At 46.3% G+C, this 7163-nt stretch overlaps 1 pseudogene; it reads left to right on the plus strand.

Moving 5' to 3' along the window:
* Positions 1 to 6949, plus strand: part of LOC121270327 — a 34549-nt pseudogene extending 27600 nt beyond the window's left edge.
* Positions 6950 to 7163: the final 214 nt, after the last annotated feature.

Genomic DNA, 7163 nt, shown 5'->3' on the forward strand with positions numbered 1-7163 from the left:
GAGGATGTTTCCTCTTGTGGGAGAATCTAGAACGAGGGGTCGCTGTTTAAAAATAAGGGATTGCTCATTTAAGACAGAGATTAGGAGATGTTTTTTCTCTCAGAGGGTCGTGAGTCTTTAGAGCTCTCTTCCTCAAAAGACAGTGGATGCAGAGTCTTTGAATATTTCTAAGGCAGAGCTAGATAGATTCTTGGTTAACAAGGGTTTGAAAGGTGATCGGAGCTAGGCAGGAATGTGGGGTTGAGGTTACAATCAGGTGAGCCATGATCTTATTGAATGGCGGAACAGGCTCAAGGGGCTGAGTGGCCTGCTCCTGCTCCTATTTCATAATTTGCGATGTGTCCATCTAAATTCATACACATCAGGGTCCCATGAGAGTACGTGACACATCTGTGCCATTGTCAGTGGAATGCCCTCTGGGCTGCACAAAGGTAGCTGGACTCTTCTTCCCTCTCTTCACCACCCCCCCACCCCCCAACCAACACCCCCCCCCACCCCTCCCCCACCACCACCAGCACCTCCCTCCTCAGGACATTACCCCCCATCCTCCCTCCTTCCTCCATTACTTTCCCTGGGCTCCCTAGTTTTGGAATGAGTGGGGCCAGCGAGACCCAACGGGCAGCGAGAGGCCCTTTCATGACTCTAGGTTCTCCCGATGTGCATTCACAAGGTTCCCCCCATCCCTCCTCCTGGCAGCTCGATAGAGAATGGGACCCTCCCATGAGAGACGCTGTCCCGCTTGTGATCCTGGTTGGAAACGGTGGGAAACTGCGAAATATTGGGATACAGAGGGATTGTACATGAATCCCAGAAAGTCAGCATGTAGGTACAGCAAGGAACTCGAAAGGTAAATAGCATGTTCGCCTTTATTGCAAACAGATTGGCATATAAAAGTAAAGAAGTCTTCAAATAATTATATAGGTCTTTGGTGAGACTACACCCGAAGTATTGTGCACAGTTCTTGATCCCTAACACTACCCTTAACCCCTAGACCTACCCCTAACCCCAACCCCAACCCTTACCTCATCCCTAACTCCCTATCCCTAATCCTCACTCCATAACCCCATCCCTAACTCTCTAACCCCATCCCTAACTCCTAACTCCAGCCCTAACCCCATCCCTAACTCCCGACCTCCACCCTAACTTCTCAACCCCATCCCTAACTCCCTACACCAAACCCTAACCCCATCCCTAACTCCCTACCCCTAACCTTAACTCCATAACCCCATCCCTAACTCCCTAACCCCATCCATAACTTTAACTAAACTGATTCCTGGGATGAGAGGGATGTCCTATGAGGGGAGATTGAGTAGAATGGCCCCATATTCTCTAGAGGTTAGAAGAATGAGAGGTGATCCCATTGAAATGTACAAAATTCTTCGGGGGTTTAACACGGTCAATTCTAAGAGGCCGTTAACCCCACCCTGGCTGAGGAGTCTGGAACAATGTGGGGGGAGTGGGGTGGGGTCACAGGCTAAGGATTAGAGGTCAGCCATTTTGGACTGAGATGAGGAGAAATTTCTTCACTCAAAGGGTTGTGAACCTTTGGAATTCTCTACCCCAGAGAGCTATGGATGCTACGTCATTGGGTATACTCAAGACTCAGATTGATAGATTTTAAGGCACTGAGGGTGGGAAGGTGGAGTTGAGGTAGAACCTCAGCCATGATCTTAATGAATAGGTGGGGCAGGCTCGAGAGACCGAATGGCCTCTTCCTGCTCCAATTTGTCTGCATGTTTGCTAGTTCTTGGGAATACTGTGTACATTTTTCTGATTGGATCAATGGATCCTCATCCTCAACCTCCCTTGGTTGCCAGGGCTACAGGAGCAGGCCATTTGGCTTATTGAACTTACTTCCCTGCTTCACTCCCCACCTATTTTGGAGCTTTTTAAAGACCGTCCGGCTCATCAACAGCTCTAACCTGTTTCTTGTCCACCCCTTGCAGCTACACAGCGGTTGCCATGCCAATGCTCTACAATACCCACCTCAGCTCCAAGCAGAGAGTCACGTTGATAATAACCATGGTCTGGGTGCTGTCCTTCGCCATCTCATGCCCGCTGCTCTTCGGGCTAAAAAACCACCCTGGTAAGCTGTGCCCGTCATGAACCCTTCTTTCACCTTTTATTCCTCTATATTGTCTCCTTCTATGGTGAGGGAGGGGCATGAGAATTCTCACAGCAGTCCCAGAGATTGGGAACTTCAGTTATATGGAGAGACCGGAGCAGCTGGGATTTTTCTCCTCAGAGCAGAGAAGGTTAAGGGGGAGATTTAATTGAGGCATGCAAATTCATGATAGGTTTTCACCGAGTAAATAAGGAGTAAGTGTTTCCAGTGGCAGGAGGGCCGGTAACCAGAGGGCCACAGATTGAAGCGAATCGGGAAAAGAACCAGAGGAGAAGATTAGGAGAATTTATGCTCCACACGAGCACCCGCCCACCCCCTCTTCATCTCTCCCAACACCATTTCCTTCTATTCTTTTCTCCTTCATGTGTTTATCTAACTTCCCCCTTAAATACATCGATACTATTCACATCAACCACTCCCTGTGGGAGTGAGTTCCACATTCTCCCCACTCTCTAGGTGAAGAAGTTTCTCCCGAATTCCCCATTGGATTTACTAGTTGTTGTACTACTCTGATAGTGCTGGTATCTCACCACTGCCAACCATGTTGTATTATGGTGTGTGGTGGTGTCTCAATGATGAGACCTTGAGAATTGTAGATTTAAACATGAACTCTTTATCTATTTACAGATCTCAGGATACTGTCATGCATGGCGCTGCTACCTCCATGCAGGCTGGTTGCAGAGTGTTCTCTCCAGACTGTTCTCTCAGTCTGTTACCATGTGACTTTATACATCATACCGTGGGTGGTGTTATTCTCCAGTCCCACTCTAACTCTTACTCTCTGAACACCTTTACGTTACAGTGGCATGCCAGCACATACAACACTAGTGACTATCTTATTTTGATCACCGTCCAGTTCTGGTCTCCCACCCGCGTTACCCTCCCCCACCCCAAAAGTGGAAACAATTTCTCTAGGTTCACCCTGTCAAAACTCTTTCATAGTTTTAAATGCTTCTATCAGGTCACCCCTCAGCTTTCTCTTTTCTAGAGGAAAGAGCCCCAACCTCTTCAGTCTTGCCTGGTAGTTATAAGCTCGTAATTCGGGTGCCATCTTTGTGAACCTTTAGTTACATATTCTCCAGTGACTCAATGAGAGTTTTTGCAATTATGGAGACCAGGAATGTGCTCTGTCCTGTTCCAGATAAAAGGAACGAGACCATCTGTGCCATCATGAACCCTTCTTTTATTTCATATTCTTCTATTGTCTCCTTCTATGTTCCCTTCATCATGATGCTATTGGTTTATGTCCAGATCTATGCCATGCTGAGATGGAGGAGGAAACGCGTGGCAGCTAAGAGGATTAGCGTTGCCATGGAGCATGAAACCCAACCGCCCATAAAGGTCAGAAGCGTAAATAACAAGCTCAAATATTAAGATGAGGGGATGTGCGTAGTGGGCGTGGTGTAAGTGACTGACCTTTAACCTCTAGACTCCGCGATTAAATCCTGCACAAGTTTGCTTTGTATAGAGGCTGCACGGGTTCAATTCGACATGGGTTAGAGTTGCTTCGATCCATTTTGTACCAGACATGCTGCCAATGATGCAGAGTTGCTTTCAACCTGCCGTTTAAGGGAGGATACAGGATGACTGAGGAAGTGATGTCATCACAGGTATAGGATGTTGGTCTTTTGTAGGAGGCTGCAGATTGGCAGGTATAGAGGGAAATGTACATCTAACTTCACGTTGTCCTGGGAGTGTTTGGTGGGGACAGTGTAGAGGGAGCTCTACTCTGTATCTAATCCCGTGCTGTACCTGTCCTGGGAGTGTTTGGAAGGGACAGTGTCTTGCTTTATTATTTAAAAAATATGCTTTTCAGGGAGATATTTCCTTGTGCAATATTACTGTGCATATCACATAATTATATTCCACCTGAAACATTCACTCCCTCCACCACCAACGCACAGTGGCAGCAGAGTGTACCATCTACAAGACGCACTGCAGCAACTCACCAAGCCTCCTTAGATAGTACCTCCCAAACCCATGACCATGATCATCTAGAAGGACAAGGGTAGCAGATAAGTGGGAACACCACCACCTGGAAGTTCCTCACCAAGTCACTCACTATCCTGACTTAGAAATACATCGGCTGCTCCTTCACTGTCGCTGGGTCAAAATCCTGGAGCTCCCTCCCTAACAGCAATGTACCTACACCACATGGACTGCAACGGTTCAAGAAGGCAGCTCACCCCCACCTTCTCAAGGGGCAATTAGGGATGGGCAACAAATGCTGACCCAGCCGGCGAAGCCCACATCCCATGAACGAATATTTTTTTTTAAAAATGTAATACTTAAGTCAGTAATTTTGAAAGGATTTTGCCCTATTAAATGGATAATCTCTCAATTCAAATTGTAAACAATGGCTTTTCTTTATGGCCAATATGAAGTATTCGTATCCATGTTCGTGCCTACTCTGTTGCTAGGGTCGATAATTCCATTTTTTTTTTGTTTTATTTAGTTTCAGAATAAGTGCACACACCCAGATGTCAAACTTTGCACTTTAATGGTCCAATCAAACGGGAGCACTAGTGTGAGTAAAAATAAATTGGTAAGGCCTCACCTGGATACATCAGAATCCTCGGAGCTGATTGACAAATTCCCAGATCAATCTGAGTGGCCGAAATTCCCACTTGTCACTAAGGTCACCAATCATTCCAAAGGTCATTGATCAACTCTCTTCCCATTCGCTGCCATCGCACGGAATCTCAATGGACCCAAACCATTTCCCACTCATTCGCATTGCACACAATCCCAATGGAACAAACCCCTTCTCCTTCACTCCTATTGTGCAGAATGTCAATAGATCGATCCATTCCCATCGCACAGAACCCCAATTCTTTTCACTTCCATAGGGAGATTGGAGAAGTTGGGATTGTTCTCCTTAGAGCAGAGAAGGTACAGAGAGAGATTTAATCGAGGTGGGCGAAATCATGAGGGGTTTGGATAGAGTAAATAAGGAGAAACTGTTTCCTGTATCAGGAGGGTTGGTAACCAGAGGGACACAGATCGAAGAGAATCAGTAAAAGAAAGAGGGGGAGATGAGGAGAATTTTTTTTTCTTTTTACACAGTGAGTTGCTGTGATCTGGAAGGCGCTGCCTGAAAGGGCGGTGGAAGCAGATTCAGTAGGAACTTTCAAAAGGGGAATTGGATAAAAATTTGCTGGGCTGTTGGGCAAAGAGCGGGCGGAAGTGTGGGACTAATTAGAAAGCTCTTTCAAAGAGCCATCAGAGGCTCGATGGGCTTAATGGCCTTCTCCTGTGCAGTATGATTCTGTGAACAAGTTAACTGCCCACACCCCATGTACAAAATGGTGACTTGGAGACAAGGACCCTTTGTCATTCCCTTGCTTGTCCTCTCTTGTGATTTGTGTGTGCTCTGGTCTGTGCTATTGGCTGTTGGTAACACCCATTTCCTCTTCTTTTTGGCATCCTAGACACTGGTACGAGAAGCAATCCCTTACTCTGAGGGAGCCCGATTTGTGGGGCCTCCCGAGAGGCCAAGGCCAACAGGAACTCCACTGGCTTTCCAGCTTGAGACCACTTCCAGATCCTGCCTGATGGCTGGTAAATGGAAGGCCCCTTCCTCCTTCGAGGTATCCACGGACTCTAAGTGCGATGGCCAAGCAAGGTTCTTCAGGCGGAGCGCTTTTGACGTGCGGAGGGTGTCAGACGAGAAACAGGTGCCAGTGGCCAAATCAGCAGGGAAAGCAAACTGTCCCACCAGAAGGAGAAGAAAGCAACAAATGTTTGTGGTTGTCTTAGGTGAGTCTAGAACAAACTAGAACAATAGACTATGTTCCAACTAGTCACAATGATCTAGAACAATAGCCCAAGATCCATAGTCTCGGTGGTCTAGAACAATTGGTTAGGTGCTGTTGTGTCACAATGATCGAGAATAGGCAAACGTCTATCGGTTCTTACAATGATCTAGAACAACAGACCGAGTTCTATGTAGTTACAACTATTTAGAACAATAGACGAGGTTCCATTGTGTCTCAATGATTTAGAAGAACAGGATAGATTCCATGGATCTTGCAATGATCTTGGACTGTAGGCTAAATTACATGCTCTATAACTGTGGACAAACTTCCATAGTCTTGAAATGATTGAGAAAATAGGCAAAGTTGCCTTGTGGCACAATGATCTAGAACCATAGGTTAAGTTGCATTGTAGCACAATAATTTAGATCAACAGTCCAAGTTCTATGGGTTTTGCTGTAATCCAGAACAATAGGCTGCATTCCACCAGACCACAATGTTCTAGAGTAATAGGCCAAGCTGCATGGAAATGTAATGATCTAGACTAATTGGCTGTGAATGGTGTACCATACTCCCAGTAAATTAGTCTGAGTCCTATAGTGTTACAATGATCTAGAACAATAGGCTAAGTTGTATGGAATCGCTATGTTCTAGTATTGTATTCTATACCGATGATACCAAATGTATAAGCTTGTGTGCCATGAATGTAATGTAAATTTTATCAAAGAAGTAGCAACTGCAAGTAATTAATGGAGCCCTGTTGCCATATGATTGAGGAGCTCTGAGTGGGGTAGGAACCCTTTCGCGAGTCACTGCGTTGCAATGACAAATGGACAGGTGCATTGACGACTCTTTTCCTCTCTCTGTGTCGGATTGGCAGGCGTCTTCATCATCAGCTGGCTGCCATTTTTCATCACTCACATCCTGAACGTCCACTGCCAGAGGTGCTACATCCCGCCGGCGCTCTATAGCGTCTGCGCCTGGCTGGGTTTACATCATCAACCCCATCATCTACACGACCTTCAACGTGGCATTCCGCAAAGCCTTCATGAAGAACTTGCATTGCTGACTCTGGAACAGGGAATGACTCTGGAACAGGGACTGATGCACAGTCACTGGCAACTGAGAGCCAAGTGGACCAGACCATGAAACTTGCAACTGATGTCTCCACACGAGAGACACAGGAATTTAAGGATCCCAGACTATAAACACCTTATCTCTGCTGTCTTCACCACACCATAACAGGAAGCCAGAATGATCCCTTCCAGCCAAAGATGGAGGAA

Source organism: Carcharodon carcharias, chromosome 27 (genome assembly GCF_017639515.1).
Source record: "Carcharodon carcharias isolate sCarCar2 chromosome 27, sCarCar2.pri, whole genome shotgun sequence".
NCBI classification, from domain to species: Eukaryota; Metazoa; Chordata; class Chondrichthyes; order Lamniformes; family Lamnidae; genus Carcharodon; species Carcharodon carcharias.